Source organism: Echinops telfairi, unplaced genomic scaffold (genome assembly GCF_000313985.2).
Source record: "Echinops telfairi isolate 266 unplaced genomic scaffold, ASM31398v2 ScPeMD7_7400;HRSCAF=8409, whole genome shotgun sequence".
Classification (NCBI taxonomy): Eukaryota; Metazoa; Chordata; class Mammalia; order Afrosoricida; family Tenrecidae; genus Echinops; species Echinops telfairi.
Genome location: NW_022111300.1, coordinates 42,046,012 through 42,066,780, shown reverse-complemented (window position 1 = coordinate 42,066,780; position 20,769 = coordinate 42,046,012).

The window sequence follows — 20,769 nt, the reverse complement described above, 5'->3', positions numbered from 1 at the left end:
GGGGAAGGAGCACTAAAACTGATCATGAGTATCCAATTCAATTTAAAGGCGATTGACCCATTGGGGGGGAAGGGGGATGTTCTAAAATTGTTTGTGATCATGATTGTGCAATTCTTCTTGATATGATTGAACGATTGAACTACTGAATTGCATGCTATGCGGATTAGGTGCCAATAAAACTGTTGGGGGGAGAAGACGAAGAAAAGACACTGAGTATTAAGTCTGCTGATTAAAGAAGCCCTGGTGGTACACTGGTTAAGCTCTCAGCTGCTAGCCGAAAGGTTGGGAGTTTGAACCTACCCAGTGGCTCCACGGGGGAAATGAGGCAATCTGTTTCCATAAATTGCATAGCTAATAAAACCCTATGGGCAGCATAATCCATCATATGGAGTCAAAACTCACTTTGACCGCACGTAGCAACAGAGGCCTGGCAATGGAGGGGCACATTTGTTTCTATCTCGATGTATGAGAGCTCCACCAGCCATCGCTTCCTTCTTCTCTCCAGGCTCCCAAAGCACTTGGCTCTCTTTTCCCATCTGTAGACCACCCTCTATTGCCTCTCAGCAATGCTCAAATAATCATCCTTTCCTCTTCTAACTGCTTCCATTGTTTCCTCTGTCATTGGCTTTTCATACGTGCCACCTCTCTTTTTCTTTTCCTTTTTTATTTGTTATCCATCATTTATTCATTCAACAAGCATTCATAAAGCTCTACACCAAGCCCTACCTAGGTGATGAGTCTTCAGAATTAAAAATGAACCCACCTCTTATGCCCTCAAGCGTATCTCATGAGTGCACGCCTACATCATCGGATCCTGCGCACAGCCGCTTTCCTTGTGTTCATGGCAGATTTCTATTTCCATCCAGTGCCAGTGTGCAAAAGAGCAGAGCTGGTTGTTCCTTGTTATTCCTGCCTTGGCTCCCAGAGGCCAGGTAGAGTCTTGAGGAGTACACAGACCTAGCTTCCATGTGACTTATTGAACGCTGCCCAAAGATCGTCTTCGGTTGGCAGTGAGCAAGAGAACTGGATGCTAAGTGGGCTTCCACAGAGCTTATTGGGCCCAGGGGGGGAAGGGGACAGGTGCAGAGACCTGTGGTTTCGTCATCTCCTGCTCCTCATTTCTTGTGGTGTCTGCTCCCCCTCTCATGCCCTGCCTGCCCCTAGGGGTCCTTAATCTCTGAACTAGATTGAGTCTCTGAAGGCAGAAAAACTTGCTCAACAAGTATGCATCAAAATGTTTCTGATTTATACTAAGACCAGAGGATTTTCAAATACTTTCAGCCTTTGTTTTGGATGATTCATGTCTAGCTGTCTAGTCCTGGGTGAGGGAGGAGAGGATTGCAGAGAGCAGGGGAATGTCCCTAGGATGCAAGTTAAAAAAAATCAATTACCTCAGGGACAGCTAAGCACATCTATTAATATGCTTTGAAATATAATCCCTCCACCCTTTTTTCTTGGAATGCTCTAAGTAACGCATGCATTAAAAGAGAGAGACAGAGGCATTGGAGGGAGAGGGACACAGAGGTGGGGATTCCTGCTCCAGTCTGCCAGGAGGCAGAGGCCGATCCTTCTAGTTCTTCCCGTACTTGTACTGCTCTGTTCGTGCACAGCCAACCCTGTCTCCTTAGCCATGCTTTTATTCATTCAGCCCTGTAACCTGGCTTCTGTTCTCCCCACTGTACTGCGGAGGCCCTTGGAATTTACCGACTGCTGCCTACCTGACAAATCTCAAGGACTTCCCTGAGACCGTACTTCCCTTCGCGCCTCGGAAGCATTCGCCCCATGTCACAGGTTGCTTGTGGCACCTGCTATGCTTGCTCTCTTACCAACCAAGAAGATTCTGAGCAGCATTCCTTTGGGTGGGTTAGTCGTGGAAACAATAAGTACAGTACATAGAATGACTTGAATGTGATTCTTAAACTCCATTTCCTTCCCGAAGGTGAAACCTCATCCTGCTTGAAGCCATAGCCAGGGAGGAGCTAACTGCCTCTCCTGTCTGCTGATGAACATTGGCCTACAGAAGAAAACAAGAAAAAGAAAACCTCCCGAAGGCTAAAGACCTGTGTTCTGCTCCCAGCTCCATTATTTACCACGCCATGCTCCCTTGACACTTATAGTCAGTGGCTTCATTTTTAACAGCGAGGTGGCTGTGGTGATGAGGACATGACTCTCATGTGAGCGGCAGCAAAGCTGAGGCCCCAGTGCTCTGCCCAGCTGTTTCCAGATGAGCCAATACCCAATACACCCGAGGGCCCCGGGAGCTGCCCAAACAGCGCTTGCCTCCATGCAGCTACCCCACCCTAGGGCTAAGGTCTCTGGTGGAAATAAAATAAATGGAGAAGCAGTGAAGAAGGGGGCTCTTTGGGCGATTGTTTCCCCCACTGTTGTCTATGCGAGCAGATGGTGTTGTGTATTGGTCATTGAATGGACGATGCTACCATGGAAAATGTCCAGGCTTCACATAGCTCTACTGACAGTAGGAAGACATAGCTTTCAAATCTGGTCAGCTTGCTCCCCCCGTGACAGAAATAAAAGCCCCGGCCCATTTCCCCCGGCATTGTTCTCCTGCATTAGACAGACTCACTCCTCTCGTCTCACATGAGAAACAAAGGTAAATCTTTTTGTTGAGCACGTCAACCTTTCTACAAGGGCCCGTTTTCCCTCCAATGTAATGATCTTTTGAAACTAAGCGTCTTTTGGTACACTGTCATGACCCTTTGAAACGAAAAGGCGCTTAAGAATTGTTGCTACTGGTCAATGATTATTTACGGAGCCCTGATGACACAGTGGTTACACATTGGGCTGCTCACCATAGGTCAGGGGTTCAAAACCACTTGCTGTGCCTTAGAAAAAAGACAGGGCTTGCTACTCCCAACGGTAGGTCAAGCCTTGGAAATTCACAGAGGCAATTCTACCCTGTCTTGGAGGGTTGCTAAGAGTGGCCATCAACTCTGGTAGTGAACTTGAGAATGGTTATTTAAAATGTCTTTTACAAAGAAAAAAAAAGGCATGAGTGGCAGGGGAACAGGGCACTAACCCACCCAAGGGGAGGGCATTGTTTACATCTCCACAGGAGAGCGAGAGAGGGACCAGACTTCAACCCAGTTTGCCAAGACATGAATGCAACATACCAGCATGAGGCAGCGAACCAACAGAGAGGTCTGCAGGGCCGGCCCCAATTCCAGCTACGTGCGCACGCACACACCCTCCCCCCCCCCCTGAAGAATTCACCTCAAAGGACAGCACTGAAGCTACAGCTCAGGGAGAGGGACACATCTTCTCAGAGCACAGAGGAGCAAACAAAGAGGGAAGGAGAGAGAATGGAGCACATCCTGGCCCACCAAGCCCAAGGGTATTCCTGCTCAGAGATGCCAATGCACAGAGAGGCCCAGAGGGCTGGCCCCACCATGAGACACGACATCCCTCACTGACCCATAGTGCTACTGGGGACAACACTGGAGGCAGAGTGTGGGAATTGTGCCCAATCTAACTCCACCACACTGAGGCAAAATACTAAGGGCGTGCAACAGAGCAGCAAGGGGAGCAAATGAAGTCCCCAGAAAATATCAAAAATAGACTTTGAGGACAGGGCATGGCACCCCATCAGACTTGACCAGAAAACACTCATAAAGGTCCACAAACAGATCTGGAACTATTTATAGGTTTATCTTTTTTTGTTGGTGGTTTTATTGTTGTTGTTCTATTTTGTATTTCGTTTAGCTTTGTTGTTTTGTTTTGCTTTGTCTTGTTTTTGTGCTTATTATTGTCTCTGCATGTCTTTCTAGAAAAGATAGGTGGTATAAACAATCCTGAGGAGAAAACAATGGGACTAATGATTCCGGAGGGACATGGGAGATGGGGAAGAGGGGAAAGGAAGGGGAGTGCCAACCAACCCAGGGATAAGGGAACAACAAATCTAAAATCAATGGCAAGGAAGGCATAGGATGCCAGCTTCATAGGCTTGGTCAAGGGCAATGTAGCTGAGAGGAATTACCAAAACCCAAAAGAAGGCCAAACATGATAGTGGGACAAGAGGAAAGCAAGAAGAAATAGAGGAAAGAGCTAGGAGGCAAAGGACATTTATAGACGCCTAAATACAGGCATGTATGTATGTAAATATATCTCCACAGGATATATAGATAGATAGATAGATAGATAGATAGATAGATAGATAGATAGATAAGGAAATAGATCTATGTACATATATTTCTATGTTAAGTATTAAAGCAGCAGACAGACATTGGGCCTCCACTCAAGTACTCTCTCAATGCAAGAACACTTTGTTCTAATAACCCCATGTTCTGTGCTACTCACCTTCCCAGGTATGATCGCTGAAGACAAAGCTGGTGCATAAGCTAAGGTGGTGGAGAAAGCTGATGGGACCAGGCTATCAAAAGATATAGCATCTGGGGTCTTAAAGGCTTAAAGATAAACAAGGGGCCATCTAGCCGAGAAGCAACAAAGGCCACATAGAAGAAGCACACCAGCCTATGTGATCATGAGGTGTCAATGGGGTCAGGTATCAGGCATCAAAGACCCAGAACAAAAGATCATATCGATGTGAATGAGGGGGAGTATAGAGCGGAGACCCAAAGACCATATGTAGACAATTGGACATCACCTTACAGAAGGGTCACAAGGAAGAGACAAGCCAGCCAGGCTGCAGTGTAGCACCAACAAAGCATACAACTTTCCTCTACTTCTCTAATGCTTCCTCCCCCCAACTATCATGACCCCAATTCTACCTTACAAATCAGGCTAGACCAGAGCATGTTCACTGGTACAGATAAGCACTCGCAACACAGGGAATCCAGGACAGAAAATCCCCTCAGGACCAATAACGAGAGTAGTGATACCAGGCAGGTAAGGGTAAGGTGGGAGGATACCAGGAGGGTAAGGGTAAGGTGGGGGGAAATCAATCATAATGATTAACATATAACCCCCTCCCAGGGGGGAGAGACAACAGAAAAGTGGGTGAAGGGAGACAGTCGGTTGGTGTAAGACATGAAAAAAATAATAATTTACAAACTATCAAGGGTTTTCATAAGGGAGGGAGGGAGAGGGGGGAAACGAACTGATACCAAGGGCTCAAGTAGAAAGAAAATGTTTTGAAAACGATGATGGCAACAAATGTGCTAGACACATTGGATGGATGAATTGTAATAAGATCTGTTAGAGCCCCCAATAAAATGATTTTTAAAAGAAAATAAATACTAGCTGAGAAAAAAAGGAAAAAGAATAGTAAATAAATAAAATGTCTTCTACATCCCATTACTCTTAACATTGTCTGACAGCCCTTTAGTTAGGTTTTGACTCCGGTCTTCTTTATTGATTGTAGACATGTAACAAAGCTATGGTAGCCCTCAGAGCTTTTCTTTCCTCTGTGGATGCATCACCAGAGTCCCTTACTATGTACAGCTGCCATTAGGACCTCTAGCCAGGTGACAGTCACATTTCTGATACTAGTCTTATAGCCCAGGACCTTTAAGATGCTGGTTTTAGCATAATCTAGACTCTTATTCATATTCAGTTTTACTTTACAGAAGGGGAAAGCAGTTTACTGAAGAATTCTTGAGGGCCCTAATGCTCAAGACACACTTCTTTCTGGTCCTAAAGAAATTACTATATTTTTTTCCCCTGATTCCAAATACCTCCAACACATAGACCATGCCATATACTGTCCACCTAAAATCCCATTTATGTATGAAATATACAAATAAAATAAACTTTTAAAAGCTGTGTTCCAAGATGCATGTCCTCTACTTAAGCTACCAAAAAAATTAAGATGATGCTGTCCTCAAGGAGGCCACCTGGGCAGTGAAAACGACCAAGCACTGGAAAGTTGAAGAGTCAAGCCCACCCAGGGGCACCTCATCCACAAAACAAGGCCCTCTGCTTCCACCCTTCGCCATGGAAAACCTGGTGCTGCCCACTCACACATGGAGCCCGCTGTGAGTCAGAAATGACTGGCAACTGGTTCGGTCTGGGGTTTGGTGTCAAGAATTCACATTTCGGTCATGCTTCGGTAGAAAAGCTGTCTGCGCCTCCCTGACATTAACTTCTGCAAACCCAACTTACTCTGCAAAGCACTCACCCCAATATCCAGCCGTCATTCCCGACTCTGGACTCCAAGGCTCTGAGAAGCATGCTGTTTAGTCATTCCAATTGTCTCTTATGTGTTAGTTTTATCTCTGCAATGACACTGTAATCTACTTATGAGCAGGGATCGCTGCTTACAATCATTCTTTCTGGCCACACACAAGACAGGGGATTACTGCTTTGGCTTTGAACCCCAAGAGCCTTTTCATCTCATGATGATTTAAAGGACTTTTTAAAAGTTGTTGATTGATTTCAAGGATTAAGTCCAACACCAGAGAATTTTCTTCCTAGTTAAAAACTCCACTTAATTCTTTAATACAAAAATCATCACTGAGATTTACGATTAAAAATTGCATTTATAAAAATGTTTTCATGGGAAAAGGAGAGAAAGCATTGACATCTGAGGCTTAGTCTTGGGTCTTCTTAATTAGTAGCTATCATTTTGATTTTTCTTTCGCTCAACTGCATCTGTAGTGTTGCCAATCAGGCCAAGATTATATTTTCGTTATCTTGCTATTTTAGAGAAATGGAAGGCCAGATCCTTCTGCAACTTCCCTATAGTAACTATATATTCTTATGTTTATATAACTTATTTTATGAGAATGAAAGATAGGAAATGTCTTACTCTGGGCAACATTGTAGTCTTGGGGAGTTTGTTTTCTGTGTCTTGCTCCAGGTTGCTATTCCTGACCTCATGGCCACAATTGGGTTGATAAGCTGACATTGGGCAGAGGTAGCCGAGAGACCTATAATATAGGTGTTCACTGGAGTAGACAGGCAGCCACTGGCGCGTTTCAATGACTAAGAAGTGCTACGTGTCCTTCAGAATCAGCATCTGATGGAGAAAACAAAGGCTCTAATTTTGTCAGAGGAATGGTAGTACCAAATTTCGAACACAAGATGAGAAATAGACTAAAGAAATGGACAATGTAGGAGCAGGTAAAATAGAATTCCAGAGGGGCAGCAGCTCCAAGAGAAGTCAGTCAACAGGTGGGTGGGACTTTACTGGGTGTGTGATCTGGCTGGGAGATTCAGAAGTGTAAGACCCATTGCTGGGCCTATGTGACCTGGATAACCAGTGAGGGACGGGAGAAAATAGTCACAAGTCCACATAAACAAATCAGGACCTGCAGTGACTAACTTGGAGCTCTAATCATCAAAAAACTAAACTCACTACCAGCGAGTCAACGCCACCTCATAGCGACCCTATCCGGCAGGGTAGAACTGCCCCTGTGAGTTTCTGAGATTGTAACTCTGTCTGTACAGGAGTCGAGAGCCCTGTCTTTATTCCGATGAAGCTCTAATAGCTCCTAGAAAATAAAGTGATATTGTCTCCTACGTAAGATTATGTGGTTTCAGGCCACCAGAAGTCCAAGTAGTTCTGGGCTGTAGTTGACTGTGACTCACAATGCAAGCAGGAGCCATGAGTTGATGCAGGACTCCCATCCCTAGAAAAAATTCTAAGTGGAGCCATTCAACTTAACAGTAGTGGTTCGTGCATTTTGAGATGTGTAGAGTAAATTGCCCAAGAGGGAGGTAGTCTCTGCGTCCTTCCGTTTATGGCTTTGGCCCATTCCAAATGGAGAAATTTAGGATGAAGAGCTGCTGCTTGTTCCAAGATCCCACCATCATTGAGTCAATTCAACTTGTGCGATATAGTTAGTGGGTTTCCTTTGCATCAAAGAGCAGTGTAGGCAACAGCCAACTATAGTGTCCAGGGAAAATCTGGTCCATAGTTAGTCTTTAAAATAAAGCTTTATTGGAGTAGAGCCATGCATTCATGCGTGTGTTCTCTATGGCTGTGTTTGCCCTACCAGAAAACAAACCTGCTGGTGTCTAACTGATTCTGGCTCATGGCAAACCTCTACTAAAACAAACAAAAAACGTCGCTGCCATCAAGTTGATTCTGACTCATATCTAGCCACCTTATAGGTATATGGTAGAACTGCCTCTGTATGTTTCCAAGGCTACATAGCTTTACTTGAATAGAAAGTCTCATTTTTCTCCCATGGAGCAAGTGGTTGGTGTATTCGAACTTTTGACCTTATGGTTAGCAGCCCAAAGCACTGCCCATTATACCACCATGGATCCTTTAGCAACCCTATATGACAGCCACTCCAAGGAGAACGATGAAGCTTTTTACTCTTGTGAAGATTGACAGTCTCAGAAACCCACAGAGGCACTTCTAGTCTGTCCTATAAGGTTGGTCTCTAAGTATCAGAAACCACCCCATAGAAGTGAATTTAGTTCGTTGTAATGAGTCAAACTGTCCCATAGAGTTTCCACAGTCGTAAGCTTCACAGTAACAGACTGCCACATCTTTCTCCCACAGAGCAGCTCAGCTGGTGGGTGGGCACTATTGACTTTGGGGATAGGAGTGAAGCACTTACCCATTGTGCGACGAGGACTCCTTTGCATAGTGAAAAGCCAAAACTCACTACTGTTGGCTCATAGCAACTTTATAGGGCAGGGTACAACTGCCCCTGTGAGTTTCTGAGATGGCAACTCTTTATAGGAGTAGTAAGTCCCATCTTTCTCCCAAGGAGTGGCTCCGGGTTTCGAACTGCTAGCCTTGTGGTTAGCGACCAACGCATAGCCACTTGCTACCAGGGCTCCTCCTTTGTATGAGAGCAGGATTAAATAATTGCAACAGAGAGTTTATGGCCCACAAAGCCTAAAATATTTACTGTCTGGTCCTTTACTGAAAACATTCACTGAGTCCTCCTAACAGTGTAGTGAGTCCCACGTGGTACAGCTCCTCCCTTCTCTAATTACTGACCAGATAACCTTGATCAAATTACTCTAGCCCCCCATGTCTCAAATTTTTCATCTTGAAAATGGTGATAACATTATTTCCTCCACAGAGCAGTTAAAAGACCCCAATGCATTATATATGTGCAATATATAATAAGTACTCAGTAAATTTAAACAGTTACTGCTGCCTACCCATCAGATAATGGTAGTTTCAGAATCACATTTAAGCAGAATTTGTAAGGAGAACCTATAAGTAAATATAAATTCTTGAGAAAGGTATCCATACAGAAACTAGCCCAATCCAGTTGACTCTGCATAAAACAGCGTGTTTTAATATTGTCTGTGTAAACATGTTTAGGAAGATCACTTATCATTCCTTATTAATGGGCGTGTCTACACCGTCTCAAAAATTGCGTTAAAGTTTGTGAAATGCAGATAAGAGTTGGGGAGAGCAAATTCACAATAGTAACCATTTATTAAAACTCATGAAATGGGTATAGTATTGTATTTATTTTACATTGATGCTAGAGAGTACAATCCCTGGTACACACTTTGAAGGAAAAAAACCACTGCTACAGCTGAAGTCTTAAAATCTCAAATTCTTTTTCCAATTCAGAATGCCATTCATTAAATTCCCTCTTCTAAGGAACCATAAATGCAGTAATCTAGACCCTGATAAAGGCTTTAAAGTTGTCCCATAGGATCCTTGGGGTGGAGAAGGATGGAACATTAGTGTCAGAGGAGGATATTATTTGATTCTCAATATAATTAATACACTCTTTCTCTCCCCCAATGGAGCCTGCTAAATCTCCAATTCTTATTTGTGTTGAAAAAAAAGATTTTGTTATCTATCTAATAGAAAAGGAAGGCAGGATCTGAATAGGGTTTTAAGTATTTAGTAGTTTAAACCCTGCGTAAATTAGAGATTTAAATAAAAAATCAGCGCTGGTATTTTCCTAAGAAAATGGTGAACAGAAGGAATATATGTGCTCAGAGGAATAGTGTTTTATGCCAAACATCAATCAACCCGACTTTGGAAGCCTATTTATAATACTGTGGGGGTTCCGGACCCTTGTACTTCACACTGTGAGGACCAATCCGTGCCATTAGATAGTGAACAATTGAAGTCTTTACAAATAATTAAAACTCTGTTTGAAAATGGAGATGTTTCTCCACAGCTTTTCTGTGTATGCACGATATCATTGATATTCAAGAGTGTAAATATTGACTAGTTATTGCTGGTAGCCAGAAGGAGCAAATCCCCCTTGAAATAATAATGTGGAGTGTGTGTATATAACATATACATATGTATGCACACACATATGCATAGCGATGTTAAATATATAGTCATATAGGGAGAGAAAATATAGATTTCACTTTTTATGACAGTTGAATAGCTATACTTTAAACAACCCATGTTCACTGCCAGTACCGTGCTAGTGTGAGTGGGTATGCATGTATGTGTGTGTGCGTGCATGTGTATATGTGTGATATGCAAAGATGATGCAAGAAATATTTCTGAAAAATTTTATCTCTGATTTTGGTGTGTTTTTCTTCCCCCTTGACCGGATAATGAGAAATATTATAAAATACATCTTTCATCTTAGGGAGAGAAAAAAACCACCCTCCATTGTTAAAATGGAACCTAGAAGCATGTAATTTTAAAGTTTAAGGGGATAGGAATTAATGATCTTATCGAGTTTTGATAATATTTCATGTCCACTTTAAGTCTTTTTAGGATAGAGGCAAAAAACATAAGTAATACAGAAATAAAAATCCTTGGAATGGATCCTTAATTTTGCTATTTTTCATTCGGGAGACAGGGGAAAAAATTAAATAGGTTAAAAAAAAACCTCAGGACTTTTATTTAAATGTCCTCATTTAACAGAGAACTCTCATCCCTGCCTTACACCCAGGAGATTCTATTCCTAGCCAAGGCGTTGCATGCCGAGCTATCCATCTGTCTGTGGGAGTTGTGTGACGCTGTAAAGCTGAATGAACAGGGTTCAGTGGAATCTCCAGACCAAGAGTAATTAGGAAGAAAGGTCTGGCAATCCACTTTTGAAAAACAGCCCATGAAAACCTTACGGAACGGTGTTGGCACAGGCCCAGATAGTACTTGTTCTATTTTGCCCAGGATCACCAGGAGCCAGGAACTGCCTCAAGGGCAACCCACAAACAAGCATGCCAAGATGTCAGCAGCCTTCACCAGTGGTCTGGTGAAGATACAGAAGAAGCAAGAGCCATTACCCTTTTCTATGCAACTTCCAATTCACTGCCAGGAGTGATATACCACCCGGATCTTGCAAATTAGAATCTGGGGTGCTTTATGCTAAGAGTGTAATCCCAAGGCTAGTACAAAGAGCACGGGGAGAGGGCGCAGGCTGTGCATTTGAGGATTACCAGGAAAGAGGTGAGTTGTTGTTGCCAGATGCCAGTGAGTTGATTTTCTACTCATAGCACCACCTTGAGCCAATGGTCAGGTCTCTCTCTCATTCTGGGAGCCATTGGGTGAGTTCTCGAGCACACCGGCTCATAGCCAAGCATTGAACCCAGCGTTGTCCCTACGTGTAATAGATGCCTACAGCTGGCTGACTGGATGAAGGAGAGGAAGATAGAACCAAGTGGAGAAATGACATCGGCTGAGAGGCAAAGGAGGAATGGGCGTATTGTTAGGAGGAAGAACCAGAGAGAAGAATCCATTTGAGTTGTGAACTCAATTCATTCAATGTGCTGCCATTTCACGAGTGGCTTTTGGAGGTTAAGTTCAGGATGAAGGAGTACACCGAGAACCATCAGAAGAGTTTCAATGCTCTGTCCCACCATTAACTTACAAGATTCCCATCCCACCAAAAGCACACATACAAGACTCAAGGGGGTGGGGTGAGGGGGGGTGGAGCTCTGCATTTAATGAGAGCAAAAGACCTGTGATCCTGCTGATCCATCATCTTAAAGAACACCGCATTGGGCGCAGAACAGACAACCAAGTCTCAACAGAGCTTATTTTTTAAAAATCTACCATGTCCCTGGGTTATACAAACAGTTACTGTGCTCAGTTGCTAATTAAAAGTTTAAAGAGTGAAAGCCACCCGGGGGCACCGCCAAAGAAAGCCCTGGCAATGTCCCTGTGAAAAATTAACCATGGAAAACCTTATGTAGTAAAGCTTTACTCTAATACACATGGAGTCAGGAGCAACTCCAGAGAAACTAGTTATGGACCAGTTGAAGCCAATGTAGTGAGCATATCCAATAGACTAGATGGGATTGCTCCCATAGTCTTCCCCCACAGTCTTTGCAGCAGGCCAGAGTCTACAAAGGCCCAGGACTTCATGTTAAAGAGGCCCTATGAATATATGATACTACTTGGATGCTCCTGTTATTGGGTGATGTCAAGTAAGTTTTCAACTCCTAGAGACCTCATGTGGCAGACAGAGTAAAACTGCCCCCATCTAGGTTCCTAAGCTGTAATCTTTGTGGAAACAGATTCAGGTCTTTCGCCCTGGGAGCCACTGGTGAGTTCAAACTCCAACTCTTCTGTTATCAGTCAAATGGTTCACTATGGTGTCACCAAGGTCCCAATGATAAGGGTCTAGAGTGAAGGGCCTACTCTTGGAGTTGGCTTCTACTAGAGTACCATGATAGCTTTGTGACATCTATACCCACAAAGAGAGGTATGTGAAAATTAACCCAAGAATAACTACAATAACTAACAAACAGAATAATTCTGGACAAAAATAGTAATAATAACAATCCAGTTTGAATCTGAGAGTAATTTCATCCTCGCAGCTAGGGTCAAATCCCCACTTCAGTTTTGCTTTATAAACCTGCTTTCTGACGAGGCAAGGATTCTTCCTCTGACTCTTGACTGTAAGGACATTAGCTTACTAATAAACTCCAGTTGACACCAGCACGGAGGCAAATCAAATTCAGGTCCAAAATCTGGGTACCTGGATCTGAAGTACTCAACACATCAGCACAAGAAACAAGCTTCTTAAGGGCAACAATGGAGACCATTCCCTTGCCCGCCCGTGCTGTGTAGCAGTGTTTCCTCGCAGTTATTTCAGTCGGCCTGAACACAGCAGAGCACCAGGGGGAGCTCACACATCTTCCTTCTTCTCCCCCTCAAGCAGGAGCTGGCTCTTGTATCCCAGCAAGAGGGCGGGTCAAAAACAACATACATGAAATGATTCATGAATGTCAACAAAGGTGATTCATTCTGTAAAAACACTCTAGCTTCTTTTTAAAGACATTGCCCATTTGGGGCACATCTCAATGCAGCCCTCCCTCAGGTCCGCTGGCTTGAAGATGAGGCCTGGGAAAAACTGTCCCGGGACAAAATGACAGACAGGAATGGCCGGGAGACAGATGCTCTGTCCCAGAGAAAGAGGGGCAGGACAGAAGAAAGGAAGGAAAGGAGGGGAGGCAAGAGAGAGGAGAAGCGGAGGGAAGAAAGAGAGGTTTTGTCACCTTGCAGAATTTGAAATGACCTTTGTCAAAACACTCCCGTTTTCATCACTGTGGAGAGCGATGGCAGAGATTTGACAGCAGGGAAGGATTGGGTCTTTGGCTTTCCACATTGACCTGAGGGATTGATTTTTTTTTTTTTTTTTTTGGTATTTTAAAGACGAGAATTAGTTGGGTTTTCTGGTTTTTTTGTGTTTGTGTTTGTTTGTTTCTTGCTAGTACTCAAGACGCAAGAAAGAGAACCCTGAAATATAGAAGGCACACGATTGTCAGTCATGGTAGCATAGGGCCGTTCACACACACCTGACTTCCTGGATGTGTGTTTCTGACAACCAGGGAGGAGGCCCAATCCTGCCCCTACTGCATCATCAGTCACTGGCAATTCTTGCACTCGTTGCCTTGAGAGAAATGACTTGTTTCAATCTCGAAAGTTCAAAACGATAGGCCACAAAATCACAGAGCAGTTGAGCCTGGAAGATATGTCATGAGGTCAACTGACCAACGCCCTACCTTCAGATAGATGGGCTGTCATTTTTCTTAAATACGACTTTATAGTTGTAGTCCAGGTTCCGAGGAAGAAAAGTTACAGCCTGGGGCACACAGTCAAAAGACAAATTAAACGTTCATTCAGTTCCCCATCCTCACCTAACTAGAATCCAAGCCTAAATTTGGAACCGTGGGCAACTCGGACACGGGAGAGAGATGGACCACAGGGGATGTAGCAGAATTAAAAATCACCGTAGCAGAATACTTAGGGGAAAGTGCTGGGATTGACAAATAGCCTGTCAAATAAATGTGTGTTTCTCTTGGTTAGAAAGCGGCTGGAACGAGGGGAAACCCGGAATAGCCAAGGAGAAGGCGGCCCACGACCCGTTACAAAGCCACAGAGGCGAGTGATGCGGTATCCTGGGGCAGGGACGACCGCGCCTGGCAAGCAGATTCCCCGCAGGGAGTGCCCGTGTGCCCGGGTTCCGCGGAGGCGCTGGACTGGATGGAGCTCGCTTGTGCCTGTTCCGACCCTTGCACCACCATCCCCCACAACCACTGAGTGGCGGGTCATCTGGTGGACCCAAGACGGAGGACAGGGCGCTGCACGGGGGCGCAGGACACAGAGTGGGAGACTGCTTGCTCTCGGCGTTCAAGCATTGGAACTTAAAATGCCTGAGACTCACGCATCAGTGCAGAAGGATTTCCGGGGACCTGGGTGGCAGGAGACGCAGCACCTGTGCTCCCTGTTTCTAGTCCAGAGCAGCGCTCAGACACCGGGGCCAGCGCGCGGCCGAGCCCCGCTGCCCAGCCAAATCTGCCCGCAACGAAATCGCAGCTGCAGCATCCCTACGCCCGTCCGCACGCACACCTGAATTCCGGTGAGCTGGCCCAGGATCGTCCTTCTCCACTCAGAGAATATTTAGGGAGAGGTTCTGAGAGGGATCGGTAGACAGATGACAGCCCAAAGAAGAGACATAAAACTTTACATTGTAGACGTTTACTACGCCCCAACTGTCTGCGGCCGTGAGCAAGTCACCCCCCAAAAAAAAATTCTATCAGAAACATCACACTGGAAGGGCCTCGGGCATTTTCTTCATCAAGAGAGTGTGGGCAAGTATTCTGAACACAGAATTCATATTAAGTCGTCAAGTGAGTCGGATTTTAACTCCCCCAAATGCCATGGTGTTTTACAACCAAAAAAGAATTCCTTGTCATCAGATCAGCAGGAACGTGCTGCCATTCAATATTATTGAGTGGAAACCACTCTGGTCCCCCAGCATCTAGGAGTATTTTCACGATAATCAACATCTGTGCTTCAAGATCCTAAGTATTGGCAGGGCTTTTGAAGAAACCTTGGGCCGAGTGTCAGGGCCACTCAGCACCTTGCCTAGTACTGGGATGGGACATCAGTGGGCTATTGTGACGTGTGATGCACAGCAGTTGTTAGGAAAGGCTTTGTTTCTCTCTGGCTACCCTGTTAATGCTTTCTTTGGCCACTGAAGGAATATGGTGTGTCCATCAGTGAGAAGGAAGGAGCCATTTTAATTTCTTTTGGTGGGGTGGGGGAGAGAGGGGAAAGGGGAGGGAAGGAAGGAAATGGACATCAAGCTGGAAGAGAGATTATCCAAACTCCATTAAAGCGGTTGTGGGTGTGGGTGGGTGTTGTGGTGGTGGTGGTGCTTTGGTTTGTTTGTTCTTAGCATGCTGTGAATAGAGAAGTTGCAAGAAACGCTTGACCCAAAACAGGGTCTCTTAGACTCGAGTGGTTGTCATTCATGAGGTGCCTTCCAGTCCACGCGGATGCACTCGGGCCCCATGTGCCTGTTTTCTAGGCTGGCATCTTTATAGAAACAGGTTTGCCAGGCCCTCCTCCTGTGGAACCACCCAGTGGGTTGAAATCCACTTTAACCCTTTGCCGCCCATCCGGACTCCTTATGAAACAGGAATTATTCCGTGTCCTGGACGGTGACCCCACACCAAACCCACTGTTGCTTGAGTGGACTTCCAGACAAAGGAGAACTGCCTCGCAGGGTCTCCGAGGGTGAAATCGCTAGGGAAGCAGACGGAAAGTCAGCGGTGGACAAGCATCTATGGAAAGTAATGCCCATGGCAATTGGCTTTCAATTGCTGAGTGATCTCTCACAGCTGGCAGTGGAAAGCAGGATGGCCAACAGAAGGTACTCATTGGCACCCCACACGCACACACACTCACCTGTGACACCCAGGACACTTGGAATATTCTAGGTACACCGCTGTCACCACATCTTCCACACATGGTTCACACTGTTCCATGGTAAGCTGCTGCCACCCTGAACCAACGAGCCACCAGTCCTGTTTAAAAACAAAACCCAAACGACTGCTATTGTGTCTGCTCTGACTCACACTAACCCTAACAGAGGAGGACTTCTCCACAAGGTTTCCAAGACAGTCAACCTCAATTGGAGCGAATGGGCTCATCTTTCACCCACACTGGCTAGTGCTCATTTGTGGACCTTGAGGTGACCAGTCCAACATGGGACACCTGGATCACCAAGACTCCAAAGGACTCTTCCCTCAAAAAAAACCCTCGCTCCTGTGAAGTGAATTCTATTTATAATAATCCTATAAGGCAGAGTAGAACTATGGAGGCTGTAAATCTTTAGGAGAGTAGACAGCCTCATCTTTCTTCCAAGGAGTGGGTAGTGGTTTTGAACTGCTATCTCTATTTAGTAGCCCAAGGTGAAACCAACTACACCTACCAGGGTTCCTTAAAAAAAAGAAAAGAAAAGAAAAAGCCCAACTCACACCATGGAGTTGATTCCGACCCAGAGTGACCCAATGAGAAAGAGCGGAAACTGCCCCTGGGGTTTCTGAAGCTGATTCTTACACTTGGAGCCGGGACAATGCAACTTAAGCCGTCTTTAAATCAGGAACTTGTTGTTATACGCTCTGGAGTAGAGCTGGAGGAGTGAACTAAGGAACTGTGCCTTCCTGAGCTCCGTCCCCTGCATCCCGAACTTTACTTGCATGATCTCCTGTAATCCTCCCGCAATTCTGGGAAGAGGGCAGGGTGTTTTAATCTGCCTTTTACAGCTGAGAAGCCTGTAGCTCAAAGGCCCAAAGTAAATTGCCTGAGGACGTATATCTAGTTAGGAGCCGAATCAGAATTGATTAAGTGAGAGAAAAAAATTTCCTTGAGATTTTGTGTTCTTAAATCTCCATTAGTTACAGAGGGAAGTTAGGAAATTAATGATCTTCTGGGAGGATCTTTAGATTAGTAGTGAGATGATGTTAAGCCCACAAAAAGACAAGCCTGTGAGTTTTCTTGTTACCTATTATGTGGTCTCCAGAAAGACAAGACAATTTGAAGAAACTGAATGGTAGTGAAATTCATTTAATGATGTTCAATTCAAACTGATCGTCTTATTAGATACAATTAGGCAAATACCCATGTGCCTCAGAATATTTCCATTGTTTGAAAAGAAAACAGAAAAGCTTCAATCATCTCAAAATGAAGAACCATTTGAATTGGGCTTGAGAAAGAGGCAAATATATTCATACGATTGCCTTTAAGAGGCATGGAAATGGTCCTGAAGCTCGAAGATATTGGCTCGGCCCTTTGAAAATAAATCCAGCCTTTCAAATCTGAGAGGCAGAGGCGGGCTGTGAATGTGAAAAGTGTCAGTAGCGAGCTGTGTGAACATGGACAATGTTCTTAACCTCTCTGGGCTTCCACACTCTTATCTGCAAAATTAAGCAAATACACGTTTGCTAGGTTCTTGCAAGGGAACCCTGGCAGTGCTGTAGAACAGGGTCATTGGCTGAGATCCATCAGCCCCTCTGTGAGAGAACAATGAGGTCAAATATTACAAACCCTCAGCAACCCTATCTAAAGGTTTAGGCTAGTGTAAGACGAAATAAAATGATATGCATGAAAGCCCTTTTGCGAGGCTTAAAAATGTGGGTGCTTAAAATGTTAGCCTCACTTGGTGGGATTAAAGCATGTGAGAGCAGGTTTTTGAGAGGGTGGAAATGCACCAGAAGCTGAGCTGGAAGGGAAGAGACACAAGTTCAGCTCCATGATCATTTTGCCTGGGGCTGGCTCTGGGGGAAAGCCGGGCGTTCTCACATGTGTGTGAATCTAATGCAAGTCTGTACAGAGGACTCAAGAAAAAATCACCACTAGCAGCCCCATTCCGACTCCCAGTGATCCCATAGGACAGAGTTCAACGCTCCTGTTTGGTTTTAAGGCTGCGAATAAATCCTCATGGAAATAAAAAGTCTCATCTTCCTCCCAGGGAGTGGATGGCAGATTCAAACCACAGGCTGACCAACACGGAACCCAGGGTGCCACCACTGATCCTCTGGGTTGACTAGAACTATAAAATTCTACTTGTAAAGGTACTACCATGTCAAAAGGTGACATTTTTAACCAGGTTATGGAAAAGACTAATTCCAAAGATTTTCTCTCAAAATGTTTGTCTGATTAGGAAAACAATATGTGCTCGTTGCAGAAAATGTTGTCCACCAAGTATAAAATGAGAGATCATACTCTAAGGAGCAAACAAGAACACCCTCATCCTCCAAATCAGAGTTAATATTTGTAATATTTTCGCCTGCGCTTAGTGGTCTTTCACAGCCATCTTCATTTAACTCAGCTAAGGACTCACTGTACAGCATTTTGCCATTCGGCTTTATGTACTTGGAAGAGGCTGGTAAAGTCATGGGTTCCATGTTGAGCTACTCACCACCACAAGGTGGGACGTTCAAAACCACCAACGACTTTTTAGCTCCGTCAAGAATTACGTTCTGGAAACCCACGACGTAGTTCTCTGTCCCGTAGGGACACTACGAATGGGAATCGACTTGATGGACCCAAGTTTGAGTTTTGAGGGTGTTTACTGACTTCTGTCCTCCTCTGTCACTAAAATCTATTTGTAACACTTTTAAGGCATGCCTGTGCCACCCCATACCAGCATAGAATAATGTCCTATTTTTTTGGCTAACATCAGTTAGGTTAAAATGAGAATCTGTGGGCATTCAATCATTGAGTTTAAGAGTGGATTCCATATAAGACAGAGCAAACCTGCCCATAAAGTTTCTGAGACTGTTTATCTTAACAGATGGTAGCCATCCCATCTTCCTCTTCTTCCTCCTCGGAGCCTTCTTGTAGGGTCGTCCTCTCTGAGCACAATACATGGAGACTATATTCTCCTATCACTGCTAAATAATAAAAAGCCTTCCTAATTTGATAGGTTGTTTAAAAATCCATTTTAGAATTTGTATTTATTTATCCTGTCATCAAACCACTTTCTCAGATGGTCAGCAGCTACTTCTCTTCTGGTGAATTCTCGGCAGCTCGACTGGGGAAAGACGGGGCTTTCTACTCCAGTTAACAGTTAGCGTCTGGGAACCCACAGGGCTCACTAAGAGTTAGCATTGACTCCATGGCAGCGAACTTTTTGATCCTTTTTCATTTTGGGGTGGGCGGGGGGGACCTTAAAGCTTTAAAAAAAATTTTTTAATTTATTGTAAAAATCTGCTTGTCGCCGTCCGACGTCACTTTTCACCCACTTTTCTGTTGTCCTTCCCTCAGAGGTTATATGTAGAACCTTGTAATCTATTCCCCCTTTCTATCCCATCTCCGCTCCACCCTCCCAGTATCACCACTCTCACCACTGGTCCTGAGAGGTTTATCTGTCCTGTATTCCCTGTGTTTCCAGTTCCTATCTGTACCAGTGTATGGCAAAATAATAGTAATTTATACATTATCAAGGGTTGTATGAGCCCCCGGTAAAATGATTTTTTTAAATCCATCATTTTATTGGGGGCTTGTACAACTCTTATCACAATCCATACATACATCCATTGTATCAAGCACATTTGTACATCTGTTGCCATCATTCTCAAAACATTTACTTTCTACTTGAGCCCTTGGTATCGGCTCCTCATTTTTCCCCTCCCTCCCTGCTTCCCCCTCCCTCATGAATCCTTGATAATTTATGTAATTTTTTCCTGAGGTGAATTTATCAAGCATTTCTTGAGGGTGCTTCCTTTGCTCTGTGTTGGTTGACAGGAAATCAACTACTCACTTACTTTTTTCTTCCTGCACTTTTTTACTGGAATTTGTTGGTGTTGTGATTGTTCTAGGATTTGTTTTGGTGTGAGGTAAGGCTCTGATTCCCCACCCCTTGGCCACCTAGCCAGTTTTCTTATACTCTCAATTTAATGTCCCATAATTCTCTTTGAATAAAGATACTTCCTTCTATCAATGGTTTCAGGGACATGAAATTGAAAAGATGCTATACTCAAGGCAGTGATTAATACTCATTGGAATAGATTCTAGACATAATCTGTTAGTTTGGCCAATGTGTCCCTACTAAAAATCAGCCCTAAAAACCTCAGAAGTTCCTACGCACAAATAAATAAATAAATAAATGCCCTTTTAAAAAAAAGATCTGTTTAAATCAGCAGTTCTCAACCTATAGGTCACAACACCTTTGGGGACTGAAAGACCCTTTCACAAGGGTTGCCCGATCCATAACAGTAGCAAAATTACAGTTATGAAGTAGCAACGAAAATAATTTTATGGTTGGGGGGGGGTCACCTCAACATGAGGAACTGTATTCAAGGGTCACAGCATTAGGAAGATTGAGAACCACTGCTCTAAATGAACTTGAATTTTACACATCTAAGCCAGTAACAGAGGAGCCCCTGGTGGCATAGTAAGTTATAGGTTGCACTGTCTACCAGAAGTTGTAGACCACCAGCTGCTGTATCGGAGAAAGATGGAGCCTTCTACTCCCATTAAGAGTTACAGCCTTAGAGACGGATTGGGCCTCCACTCAAGTACTCCCTCAATGCAAGAACACTTTGGTCTATTAAACTGGTATTTCATGATGCTCACCTTCCCGCCACAATTGCTGAAGACAAAGTGGGTGCATAAACTAATGTGGTGAAGAAAGCTGATGGTGCCCGGCTATC